This window comes from Rhinolophus sinicus, chromosome 5, assembly GCF_057876585.1.
Source record: "Rhinolophus sinicus isolate RSI-liver-muscle chromosome 5, RSI-T2T, whole genome shotgun sequence".
NCBI classification, from domain to species: Eukaryota; Metazoa; Chordata; class Mammalia; order Chiroptera; family Rhinolophidae; genus Rhinolophus; species Rhinolophus sinicus.
In genome coordinates, this window is record NC_142505.1 from 27,867,978 (window position 1) to 27,882,555 (window position 14,578).

At 34.2% G+C, this 14,578-nt stretch overlaps 1 pseudogene; it reads left to right on the forward strand.

Annotated features, from left to right (window-relative positions):
* The first annotated feature begins 3,447 nt into the window (after positions 1–3,447).
* On the forward strand, positions 3,448–3,817 carry LOC141567336 (large ribosomal subunit protein eL42-like; annotated as a pseudogene).
* The last annotated feature ends 10,761 nt before the right edge of the window (positions 3,818–14,578 follow it).

Genomic DNA, 14,578 nt, shown 5'->3' on the forward strand with positions numbered 1-14,578 from the left:
ATCAGAGACTATTTCACTCAGGTTAGCCTATTATCATGCAGGCCACTTAAGAGAATTTGCGTGCTGGTTTAGACAGAGGGTGAGTCAAAGTTCAGACATGGTAGGTAGGGAAAGGAGAGAAAAAATTAAGTTTAGTTAAGAGGCATTTTGTTCTGATTGATCAGTGAGGACAAAACTATTCAGCTAATCATTTATGAGGCACAGAATATGAATTTGAAAGGTCTGTGTTGCCCTTGTCACAGGTAGACAAGGAGGAATCCATGAGTCTTCTCTACATCATGTATACAGAGATGGTTCTTTGCAACAAACTGTTTCCTAGAACACAAAAGCGTAGGGGATGATTTGAACCTTTGCTGTTTTCTGGGATCACAGGGTTCGAGTAAAGTTTAACATTTTAAACAGACACACAGTAAACCAGGAAAATGGATCCAGTATGGACAACTCTAAGACTTAAACTTGGACTTTAAAACTGATGAAGAGCGCAGAGGAACTGCCACTGCAGCAGCATCCAGGAACAAAATCAAAATTCTTAGAAGAAGAGCAAAATATTAACCTCATATTTCTTCTTATCAACATTCGCTACAAGACGGCAAAAGATACCCAAGTAAAGAGTGTGAGCCAAAGATTGTTTAACCACCAACATTTTATTTAATATATAAAGTTTATTCTGTGAACAGTTTTGACCATGCAAGAGCTCAGAGAACATCGTGTTATTAAGTCTTTTGAAAGAATTACTAGACAATGAATTTTTGGCTAACTAAGAAGTAACTAGGTAAATAGTGGCAAAAGAACTGGAAACAAGTATTGAATATATTTACCTGTAGAATTTAGACAAAAACAAATACAGAGATTGAGATGTCAGAATGAAATACTGGTTATATGCCTTTACTATGTAGAAATTATGTAACAAAAAATTGGATATGCAATGGAGAAAAGATAAAAAATTAAATAAACTCATTGTCTCATTTAATTTCTTAAAAGTAAACACTATTAGAAACTAGAATCAGGTAAGAGAGACGAGGGAAGAGATTGAAAAGGAAGAGGAAATAACCTATTTTTAATCATTATTCATGGTAGGAAACAGAGATGTAGTTAAAAGAATTACATTACTAAGGGTCTAATATAAATTATGACAAAGGTTACAACTAAAGAAAAATCACATAATTTGAATAACAGAAAAATTACACATTAAAAGCAAAGAAAATAAAATTTATAATAAAAGATTATTTTTAAAACCACAAAGAAAATGCAATACAAATAGCATAATGGAACAAAGACAACATAATTTTTATGTCAATAACTCACCTATTAAAGGCTTAACTTAGCTTTTTAAAATAAGAGAACCTTTAAGATGGATTATACAACCCAATTCTATGCTCTATGGCACACGCTTATCTAAAACAAAGTACTAAAGTAAGGCTGAAAATAAAAGAATTAAGAAGGGTAGACCACAAAATACAACCAAAAATAAATCAGGGACCCCAGCCAAACAGTATTAAGAAAGAAAACCTAATAGTGCTGAAGTGCATAACTCACAATGGGCATATTACAGTTATGAATATCTGTGCACCAAACATTCATAAAACATAAATTACAGGTGATAGAAGCAGAACTAGACATAAAAACACTAGTGGGAGACATTAATTTAACTCTCTTGGTCCATGTCAGATCAAGTGAATAAAAATAATTAAGTATATAGAATATTGAAATAACATAAATAATAAGATAGAGCTAATTGATAAAGTAATTCTGTACCTTATTAATTTTGAATAAGCCTTGGAATGTTTGGAAAATTGGCCATATATTGGATCACCAAAAAGTTCTTAATCGATTCTGAATTAAAAATAACTAGGAATCTTAGATAAAACCTTCTCTAATCGCTATGCTATAGAATGACAACAAAAAAGCTCTTTTACTTGGAATTCATAACATTTCCTTAAAGTCTAGGTTGAAGAGGAAATAAAAAATGAAATTGCATCATATGTAGAAAAATGTAGAAAAAAAAGCCACTTTAGATTCTATGAGATGCAGTTAAAACAGCATTTAGAAAAAAATTCATAATCTTAAAATACTTATATCAGTAAAAAAAAAATGGACTCATGAATAGATATCTAACTCAAACATGTAGAAAATGGAAAATGAAATAAGCTGAAGGAAAGCAGAAGTGGGGTAGATTGAATATTGGCCCCACTTTTAGAGCTCTCCCTGCATGTATCTTCTGCCCCTTGACTTTGTACTCTGTGCCATGTGAATTTCTTTGGCATAAGGGATGTCAGTAGCTAAGATGCAAGTAGAGGCTTGCAATGCGCTTGTGCAGTAGAGCAAGCACTCTTGTGTTTCTACTATTGCCATGAGAATAGCATGCCTCAACTAGCTTGCTGAGTCTAGGAGGAGGATGAGAGACACGTAGAAGAGAGCTACACAAGCACGTACGCACAGCATGGAACAGCGTAGCTTCAGTCATCAAAGCCTGGAGAGGAACTGCCCCAGCCAACGCTGAAGTTCAAGAATCAAAGAGTGCCATGGAGATTTGGGGGTTGTTTAATATATGGCATTATTACGATAACATGAATTACTTAAAAATAGAATAATGGTACATTTTATTTATAAGTTTTTTAATTTAAAAATTTGTTTAGCCTTTATGTTTTTTATTTTTAAAAATTAATAAACTGTTAATCTCATCAAGAGGAAGAGAGGGAGAGAGAGAGAACCCTCAATAGCAAAAGTAAGAAATGCTAAAGGGGAAGGAGAATAGTCTCAGGAACAGAGGAAATTGAAAGCGCAGTAAAATAATTTTGCTCTAATATCTGAGTAAATTTGAAAACCAGTAGGAAATGTTTTATTTTCAATAATACAAAATATTCCAAAACTTATCTCAGATGAAATAGAAAATTTAAACAGACTGATTCCATAAAAGAGAGTTAGCCACTTTCAGAAAACACCAGGCCCAGATATAGCTATTTAATATCATTTATCACTTTGATACATTTAAGGAGAAAAGTGATAATCATATCTAAGCCTTTGAAAAGGCATTTGATAAAGGTCAATATTCATTTTGTATAGAAAAACAAGAAACCAGATAAGAATTGATGCAAGTTTCTTTAAAAGATAATCACATCTATATATGTCTATTTTTGTTTATATCTACCTCAGCCCCAAAGCCACATTTTACTTACTATGGAAATAAATTCCTTTCTTATGCACAAAAAGCCACCAGACAGAATATATAAAAGAAGAAAAGAATTTTTTTACCGAAGAAAGATTAGTAGAAAATAAAATAACTAAAAATAAATCTAATAGGAAATAGTGTATTTATGAAGAACATATTTAAAACTCCTGAAGGATATAAAAAAAAGGAATGAAAAAATGGAAAGAGAGACTATGTTCTCGGTAGGATACTCTAATTCACAAATATATCCGGACTTCCCGTGTTAATTAATTTTTATGATGCCAATAAAAATACCATTAAAAAATAAAGCTAGAGCTTTCGTTGCTGCTAGTGCTCTCGCAAATGTGGTGAACGTTCCTAAAACCTGCTGGGCTTTCTGAAAGAATTGTGGCAAGCACCAGCTCTACAAGTGACACAGTACAAGAAGGACGTGGATGCTCTGTATGTGCAGGGAAAGTGGCGCTATGACAGAAGGCAGAGTGTTATGATGGACAGACTAAGCCTATTTTCTGCAAAAAGGCTAAAACTACAAAGAAGATTGTCCTGAGTCTTGAATGTGTTGAGCCCAAATGCAGATCTATTAAGAGATGCAAGCATTTTGAACTGGGAGGAGATAAGAAGAGAAAGGGCCAAGGGATCCAGTTCTAACCTTAATATTTTTATCACAAAGATATTAACATCTTGAGCATAAAAAAATAAAATAAAATAATAAAATAAAAGAAAGCTAGAAAAGCTGATAAAAGTTAATATGGAGGAAAACAAAGGATAACCAAGGAAAATTTTAATGAAATGGGCTTTGAGAGTGAACTAAGCCCTTCATATATGAAAAAAAATCATTAAAATGTTCTGATACTTATGAATAATAGGAAAACAAACCAGTTGGATAGAATTTCAGAAATAGATCCAAGTGCATATAAAAATATATTATAAAGATGGTGTCTTAAATCTATGAGAAATAAGTCGAAAGTTCCTTAAATGTGGATCCATGTGGCATGTCATATACCATACAAAATTTGAAAAGGATCAAAGATTTGGAGGTTACAATATGAAATAGTAAAAATAGTAGAAGAAAACATAGATTAATTGCATTATAACCTTCAAGAGAGGAAGAACTTTCTTTAACTCAAAATCCAGAAATCATAAAAGGTTGATAAATTGAATTGCATTTAAAGAAAAAGACCTATGCGTGAAAAATGAAATCACCATTAGCAACAATAAAGGACAAACAACAAAGTTGGGCTTATATACATATATATCTGATCTTATAGAAAAAGGACTAATTAATATCCCTAATTTATAATGCACTACAATTTGAATGCATATCAATAACCTTATAAAAATGAGCAAATCATATATACAGATATTTCATTTACAGAAAGTACTGTGTTTCCCCGAAAATACGACCTAGCCAGACCATCAGCCCTAATGTGTCTTTTGGAGCAAAAGTTAATATAAGGCCCGGTCTTGTTTTACTATAATATAAGGCTGGGTCTTTATAATACCATATCATATATCATATCATATCATATCATATCATATCATATCATATCATATCATATCATATCATATCATACTGGGTCTTATAATACAAGACCAGGTATAATATAATATAATATAATATAATATAATATAATATAATATAATGTAATGTAATGTAATGTAATATAATATAATGTAATGTAATGTAATGTAATATAATATAATACCAGGTCTTATATTAATTGTTGTTCCAAAAGACGCATTAGAGCTGATTGTCCAGCTAGGTTTTATTTTCAAGGAAACATGGTAAATATAAATGGCTTTAAAACACATGAGATGATGCTCAAGCTCACTTATAATATGAAAAATGTACATTAACATTACACTAGAATATCATTTTTAACCATTAAATTTACAAAAATTAAAAAAGTTTGATAGCACCTTTCATTTGCGAATGTGCTGGGACCAAATGTGGTGGGAATCGATACTCAAACCAGTATGATTTCTAAGGGTATTTGGCAATATTTGTCAAAATTATGAATACATCTACCTTTGACCCAGCAATCCCATTTCTACTACTGATTTCACAGATGTATATGTACAAAATAATATATGCAGATTGTTATTTATGCAAAATAATGCATGTAGCAGTTTTTATAATAGAAAATAATTAGAAATCACTTGGATATCCACCAGTAATAGACTAGTTAAATAATTATATATGTATATATATGAATATATATTTTCATTTATAGTATATATTTATATAATATATAAAAAATATAATGCATCTGTATAAAGGAATGGGGAAACATACTGTTATATGTATATATATGTATATGTAAAGTCACTCAAATGTTAAGGGTGTGTATGTGTATATATATTTTTATATTTATTTTTAAGTAAATGTGGTTTTCAAATGAGTGACTTTAAAAAGAAAAACGATGTATGTATATCATGCAACACTTTGTGCATAATGAGGAGCATAAGAATACCTGTGTTTGTGTGTATTCTGCTTGTATGTAAGTATAATAACATTGGCAGAAACACAAAAACTAGTAATAGAAGTTATCTGACAGGGTATGGGAATTGGACACATAAAGGCAGAGGTGGGAAGCAAGGCTTTTCATTGCATATCAGTTTATATATTTTTTTCACTTTGAACCACATAAGTGTAGTATTTACTTAGGAAAAAAAATCCTCAGTGAAAGAATAAATATAACAAGTAGAAAAATATTGAAGAACAGGGAGGAAATACCTCAAATAAATACCTCAACTGCAACAAGTACACTAAGGACATGTGTGAAACAGGAAAGGATAGAATCAGTCCCATAAGCTTTGGCATATTGGGCAGGCTGGGGATCAAAATCTTGTGTCCCACTGGCTGAATTTAGCACACATGTGGTTTTTCTGTTCAATACACTACTGTTTTAAAGAGTGAAACTTAGTATCAATGTGAGCCTGCACTTCCAGTTTGCTATGGTCACCAGCCATCTATTATTTTATACTAGATGCTGAAAAGCATTTGAGTTGTAATTTCTGCTGGTCACTTGTGACCAGATATTTTCATCATTGGCTGTAGAAACTATTAGCTTCTCCCAGTCAATCTCTAAGAGCCTTTCACTGGAGGAGAGCTGTGGCTTCTAGAACTCAAAGTTTCAGGTGATCCTCTACCCAAGGTGAGAGATCATCCTTTTGAACCTACTTCCTCAGAACTTAGGAGACCTGGGAAGGTTGTGAAGGAAAATCTGTGTTTTTTGACCTGTTTGTGAAAAGCTTTTCATAAAAGAACCAAATGTTCCCCTTAACATTTACTTAAAAAATTAGAAAATGCGTTAGTAACAGCCTTATCTCCCAGATTTGCACAGGAAAGGACAACATGACCTTTTAAATATTCTTTTTTAGTTAATTCTTAGGATCAAGATTGAGAAAAGCAATTGAGAATAAATATTGGAAAAAATATGACTGTTAAACAGCCAAACCTGGAACAGTGAGCCCCACAAAAGAGAAAGTAATTGATAGATGAATAATACAATGTGTAAAGATGTATTAGTGTTTTCATTATTTTGTACTATTTCTATTCAGTTGGAGCTGATTTCCATAGTAATATAGTTAGCTAAAAATCTGCCTTTGTATATAAGTCTCCACAGAAAAAGCAAATATGAAAATGGCAATTTTTAAAACAATATTCTGTTTTTTGTTTAATAAAACTAATGTTTTCAAATCTGCTTTTATTAAAACACAATAAATACCATCAATTTTTGACATGAAATCTCATTATATACTGTAAATATTTATCACTTTCTAGGGGGAAGATTATGCAGTAGATGACTTCTCATTGATTCACTCATAAAGCTGAGTTAGAAGTGAAGCTTCTTTTTATTTTCATAAAAATAAAAGAGACTCACAATTTGACATCCATTCCATTTGGACCAGCTAATCAGACAAAGCACAGATGGTGCACTTTTCAAGAGCTTTTTTTTTTTTTTTTCAGCATAAGAAAAATTTAAAAAGTAATGTTAATATAAAAACCTTCAAGGTAAAATAGACTGAAAGCACAATGCTATTGCAGAGATCAGTCCCTTTCTTGTTCTGGGAAGTTTTTCTTCCTAAATGTAAAGTTTTGGTATCAAGTATTCTATGTAAAGATAGGTAGACCTGTGTAATTTATGCTGTTGTATGTTTATAGATCTGAAGAGAAAATATTTAGAGTCAAATGATGGCTTAAAGTGGAACATAAGCCACATATATGGTCTCAATGTAAACAAGCCCAGGGCTCCTTGGGAACTGCCATGACTTGGTCATCAGTCAGATTTCTACAAACATAGACTCTTGGTTGTTGGTCATTGATGTGTACAAACATAGATTTGTGAGGTCCGACATAGTTCAGACCACTGCATCTAACCCATGATCCCATAATATAAAGTAAAACTTTTGGGATGAGGAAGATAGAAGACATGTCTTTCAGGAATTGGTGTTGGGAGTTAAGTACAAGCAAAGGACAGTGGCCAAGGACCCTGGAGTGAGTTCTCATCTCACACAAATAATTTGTAAGTCTGCTGCTCAGGCTGGGCTATTCACCCCTTTGCCTGGGTCTCAGTTTTTTAACCTGTAAAATGAAAGAGTTAAATTACATTTGTGATTCAACCTTTTTGTAAGATTGAACACTTTGATGAAATTTGCAAGTAAAGCAAGAGAGAACACATGGTCCAGAAAACAGTTGATAGTTAGTTGTTTAAGTAATGATGATAATGATGATGGTGATGATGATGAAAATGGTAATTAATATCTATTGAGCTATTTAATACCCGCCTAACAAATTTACATTACTTATACTATCCTTCCAAACATCTAAGATGTATTATGTAAAATAATTAAGGGAGTGTTTAAATGAGAAATGTCTAATCTTTGTATTTATCTAAAATTGGTGGATCAAGAAATAGAGATAGAAGAATTATTGAAGTTATGATATTAATAGAAAAATTAAAACTGAATTTATGAGAAATGTTATCTGGGAAATGGGGAGTATAAAGTCAGGAGATTGTTGTGTTTTCTCATAAACGCTTTTATACTACTTGATTTATTACTAAAGTGTGTGTTAACTTCATAAAAGAATAGTAGAAAAGATGAACAGAATAAACACAAAAAGACTGAAACTTAAGCCATTCAACAAAAGAAAGGGAAAAAAAGAGAAAGTGTTATAAATAGAAAATATTAAGTATTGTGACAGGAACAATGCCAATATCACAATAAATGTGAATATGATAAATTTCTCTATTAAGGTACAGATTCTGTGGTTACAAAGAATCCAGCTATTATAATTTGTAAATGACACACGGAAGTAGGCTCTTGATCTTTTTAGAGACACTTGGCTTTTTTGGACATCTTTCCTCTTTGGAGACTCTTCTTATTATAAGTCTCTTATCCACAGGGCCAATATTCCCAGAATCCCCTGAAATTATGGCAGATATGTGTGACAAGATATGTTAATCAATGAATCTGCAAGACTAACTGGGAAGTGGAAAAGGGGCCCTCGATCTTTGGGCAAGTGTAATTGGATTTTCATAGGAATTAAGTACAGTCTGGCATCCAGCTTCCAATGGGGTATGTGGGATCTGGGTGTCTGTGCTGAATACAAGCAGCACTGTTTAGCCAATGCATTGTGGTTTAGTTTTTCCTGCTAAGCAAGTCTTGAGCCTGAGTATCTGATTGTTCTACATGCTCTGTGAGCTATCTAATACCCCTAACTAAATTTTTATTCTGCTTTAACTAACTAATTTCCAACTAGTGTTATTTTCATCGAAAAACCTCAAGATACATCTGAAAGTAAATGGTTTGGAAACAGCATGTAACAAGATGCTAAACTGGTTTTGGGTAAATCACTGAGACCATGAGTATTACATCCCAAGGTGAGGTGCTGAGTCAGGATGAAATATTCACAGAGGTGACCAAAATCCAACTATATGACCCTTACATCCCCTGCCCACAAGAAAGGTTTTGTACACCTGAAACTAATAATAATAAAAAAAAAATGTTTAAAAAAATCTTCATATTGCCAAAAAAAAAAAAAAAAAAAGAAAGAAAGAAAGGTATAAAAAGATTAGATTTAGAGATGAGATAAGTAGAGGATTTTTTGAGAAACCCATCCCACAAATGAAAAAGTTTTCAACAAGACCATTTGGAGAATTTACTATGTGAACCCCAAGAATTTAGGGGGCAAAATATATCTGATTCCATCCTGGGAAATATAAAAGGCAAGAGATGCATTTGTTAGATGCTCTGAAGATGGAGTAAAGGATCAGGGTTTGTAGTATGAAATTTATCAGAGAAAAGGATGTAGAAGTGTGTCCTGTGGTTCCAACTATAGGACATATGAAAGAGAGAGCTGGCATGGAACTATCATAGGTCTTATCCAAAGGGACCGTGGAGGGATGACAGACCATACACAGAGAAACTATGGCTATCACTGAATGCCTATAGTTCCAATAAGCAGGAAGTACCCAGCTAGAATACAGATGGATTTGTCCACATCAAAGAAAGTGTACCTACATTTAAGGTTTCTCCATACCTTTTTGTGGCTTGACAGCTCATTTATTTTTATGGTAAATTCTATGCCATATGACATAGCTTATCCAGTCCTCTATTAAAGGACTTTGTTACTTCCAGTTTGGGCAATTATGAATAAAGCTGCTATAAATATTTGTGTGCAGATTTTTGTGTGAAAATGTTTTCAACTCATTGGGAAAATGCCCAAGAAAGAAATCACTGGATTATATGGTTGGCCTATGTTTAGCTTTGTAAGAAACTGCCAAACTGTCTTTCAAAGTGGTTGTGTCATTTTGGATTCCCATGAGAGTTCCTGCTGCTCCACATCCTTGCCACCATTTGGTGTTGTCAGTGTTTGCATTTTAGCCATTTTAAAAGCTGTGTAATGGTATCTTTTTGTTGTTTAATTTGCAATTGCCTAATGACATATGATCTTTTATATCTTTTCATAAGTTTATTTGACATCTGTACATCGGTTTTTGGTGAGATGTGTATTCAGTTCTTTGCCCATGTTTTAATTGGGTTGTTTATATTTTCTTATTGGTGACTTTTAAGAGTTCTTCGTAGATTTTGGATACAAGATCCTTATCAGATGTTGGTTTTACAAGTATTTTCTCCCAGTCTGCAGCTTGTCTTTTTTATTCTCTTAACAATGTCTTTCATAGAGCAGAAAATATTTTCATTTGACTTAAGCCTGCCATCAATTTTTTTATTTCATAGCTTGTGTTTTTGGTGTTGTATCTAAAGTTCATCTTCATACTCAAGGCAGATTTTCTCCTATGTTATCTTCTAGAAGTTTTATACTTTTGCATTTTGTATTTAAGTCTATGATCCATTTTGTGCTCATTTTGGAAAGGTGTAAAATTTGTGTCATTTTTTCTCACATGGATGTTCATTTGTTTCAGTATTATTTGTTAAAAAGTTTATCATTTTTCCATTGAATTGCTTTTATTCCTTGCCAAAGACCAGTATGGCTATATTTGTGTGAATCTATTTCTGGGCTTTCTATTGTATTTCATTGATCTATTTGTCTATTATTTTGCCAGTACCACACTGTCTTAATTACTCTAGCTTTATAGTAAGTCTTGAACTCAGGTGTTAACCGTCTGCTGACTGTTTTGTTCTTCTTCCATATTGTGTTGGCTATCCTGGGTATTTTGCCTTTTAATATAAACTTTAGAATAAGTTTGTCAATATCCACAAAATGACTTGCTGGGATTTTATTTGGATTGTATTGATTCTTTAGATCATATTGGACATAACTGACATCTAACAATATTGAGTTTTCCTTTGCCTGCTGGATCTGTCAATCACTGATAGAGGAGTGTTCAAGTCTCCAACTATAATAGTAGGTTTGTCTGTTTCTCCCTGAAGTCTATCAGTTTTTGCCTCATATATTTTGATACTCTGTTATTAGGCTCAAACACATTTAGGATTATTATGCCTTCTTGTAGAATTGACCCTTTTATCATTATATAATGATACCTTATCCTTGAAACATTTCCTGCTTCGGAAATCTGCTTCATCTGCTATAATATGCACACTTCAGCTTCCTTTGATTAATATTAGCATGGTATATTGTTCTTCATCCTTGTATTGTTTTATTTTTTCACAGCACAATGAATTTTAATGTCACTCCTTTGGGGAAGGGAGGTCACACAACCCACTTTTGGAGATACCCCAAAGGTTTCTTGCTGGCGTAGGATACTGAAAGGCACGTGAAGTTGGTGACTCAAACCCCTTTGGGCTGGGGTGCGACAGAAGGTGGACAGGAAGGTGGTCTGGGGCAGATGGACAGAGCATGGGTGTGGGCTCAAGTTATTGTGGACAGAGCTCATTGGTCCTGCGTAGATGCTGTGTCATTGGAGGGCAGCCTGAGAGCTCAGGCTGGGTAGATATTGTTGTGGTGGCCTTCATCTACCCAGTGTTCCAGCTCACTTCTCTGGAAATAAAGCTGGGTCAGCTGTTAAGGAAGAGGCAAGTTCAGCATTTAATGAGAAAACACCACTAAAATTCAGCCAGAACTGTATTTTGGCAGCTGAAGGAGGATTCAGGATGCCATGTTGCCATTTTATGTGAACTTTAGTTGATTATAATAGATTATAATTCTATTAGCATCACATCTAAGAAAAATCTCTACCCTCTGTGTCACCATGACAATGCCCCCGCCTGACAGGAAGAAATGGTCAGCAAGGACCCGCCTAGGAATGCCTTCGATGCCACCTTTAAATCCCGAATATTCCACCATTCATTTTTAGTGTAATAAATTGCCAAACTCCACTTGTCTGCCGGGCAGCTGCTCTTCTCTGAGCCTGCCCGCTCTTTCCATCTTGAGAGCAGAGTATCCTTTTCTAATAAATCTACTTGCTTGGCTTATTCAGTATGTCCTTGAATTCTTTCCTAGGACAAACACTAAGAATCCCTTTTTCACCAACTGATCTTGTTCAGCCTTTTTGTTGTGAGGACATGGGTGATGACTTCTAAACTCTTTACATGTTAGACCAAGATGGTTTTATTAATGAATTCTACTAAACTTAAAACAACAGATTCCAATGGTATAAAAATTATTGAGATCAAAGAACAGCAATGATTTCAACATAATGTGCAAATCAATTATAACCCTTATACAAATACCAAAGTTAGCACAAATTTTGAAAATTGTGAGTCCATTTCTCTTGAACATAAAGGCAAATGTCCTAAATAAAATATTTAAAAGTGATCAGACATATTTTGTTTTGTAACTACTTTTCTTTTAAAATATATTTTTGGACGAAAAGCTTAGCTTTCCTAATAACTTTGTTACCACAAATGAGAAGCTTTTCATTTTAAATTCTCTGAATTATTTATTGAGCCCAGTGCTAGGCACAAAGCAGATATGGTATACATGTTTTCAATGAATGAATGACTAGTACACATAATGCTCTATAAGAACAAATGTAAGCAGCACATAATGAAAAGGGCAAGGTCACCACCCTTCAGAAGCTCACAGTCTCTTGGGGAGTCAGCCACAAACACAAGTCTAGCCCAAATCGGATTGTGATAATTGCTACTATAGAGAAACAATCACACTTCTATAAGCGCGTGTGGGAAAGAGAGATTAATTCTCAAAGGCAGTGTTTATTTAGATCATGGTTTAAGAAATAGAAGGAAATGAAGCTTTCTGACTAAACTTAATTTCACAATTACCAAGAATCATGGAATTAGATTTGCACAGTGGTCTATCAGAGGCTTAGTTATTGCCAATTAGGTCATAGAATTGTTTTAGAATGTTTATTCTCGATTCCAAAAATTTGATTGTGGAACCTGGGTTTTCCCAGACTTCATCACACTAAAGGTAATATTGTGTCACTTTTATGACAAATATAAAATATGCTTGGTATCTTGTCTCAATGTGCAAAACTCAAAGTCTCATCTTAATGTTTCTGGAAATCCTCAGGAAAATTTCATATGCACACTTGAATAGTCTTTTCTGGATCTTCTGCCCTACCCTATCTCTCTCCATGCAGTCCACGGTGTTAGAAGGCGCTTATGGTTTTGCCTCACCTTGTTACTGCTGCTAGTGCCACCTTGACATTTAGCGGTGCTGCCTCCCACTTCTTTCCTGCAGCAAAGTTGTTTTATTCATACAAGAGGAAAAAGGTGTCAGTTCTCCACACTATGTGGCGTTTTGTGAAATGGGCACTGGTGTGGCTGTGCTTCCATGCCCCACAATGAATCAATCTCTCTCTCTCTCTCTCTCTCTCTCTCTCTCTCTCTCTCTCTCTCTCTCTCTCTCTCTCTCTCTCTCACACACACACACACACACACACAGACTCTTATTTTGACTTTACAGAAAGCTATGTAGTTTGGAAAGGTGACCACCATCAAAAAATACTCTATTTTCTTTTCCCATTCTTCATGAACTTTCCTGATTATCCTCTCTTTCAGGCAAAACCACTCTTCTTTCCCAAACCCGGCAAAAAAATTCTTCTCCAAGTCCTGGAAGCTCACCTCATCAGTCCAGTGATCAGATATCTCTGATCACTTCTGCCAGTGTTGGATATGAATTGCCATTCACAGACTCAGGAAGACAAGAAAAATCGCATCTCTTCATTTTTTATAAATCAACTTATTTTGATTTTCAAGTCCTACCTCCTTGGTTATTCTGTGGGGCTTCTTGTCATAATGATTGGGACAGGGGACTCTATCTGAAGGCTTCCCAGAATCCTACTGTCTAGACATACCATTCTTCTCTGGAGACTTACTGCTTCCTCAGGCTGTGCCAAGGAGAACCACACAGCTAGCTCCCTCTGCTTGCATGATCTTCAGATCTTTCGCTCCTTTCTTTCCACCCCAACATTAATTCAGAGGAATCTTCTTCTGGTTGGGGGAGGGGTATCTATCTCCAGCTCCTATATTTTTTTCCCCAAGCTACTCTGCTTCTCCCTGCATTTTGCTTTTTTTCCTTTCTTTCACCTCTCCAAAATGCGTGTCCTACAGAATTCCTCCAATGCAATGCTGAACAGAGGAGTCTGTGCTTTGAAGGAGAAGAAGGGAGAGAGGCACAATATGGGGATAATCTAATCACAAAATTTACCTCAAATATATCCAACTGCATCAGGTTCAACTTCAGTGTAGATTCTCCACTACATTATAGAATTGTAAAGACTTTTAGAGATGGCCTACTTCTATCCCTGAGAAAGAGAAAGAGGCTCAGGGAAAAGCTGATTTAAAGATAATTCTGATTATTTATTACTGTGTAACAAACCATCCCAAAACTTATTGGCTTAAAACAACAATATTTATTATCACTATCATTATTATCTCTAATAGTCTTAGAGTTGACTGAGTTCACTTGAAGTTCTCACTTGAAGTCTCTACATGTTTGAATCAGACAGTGGTGAC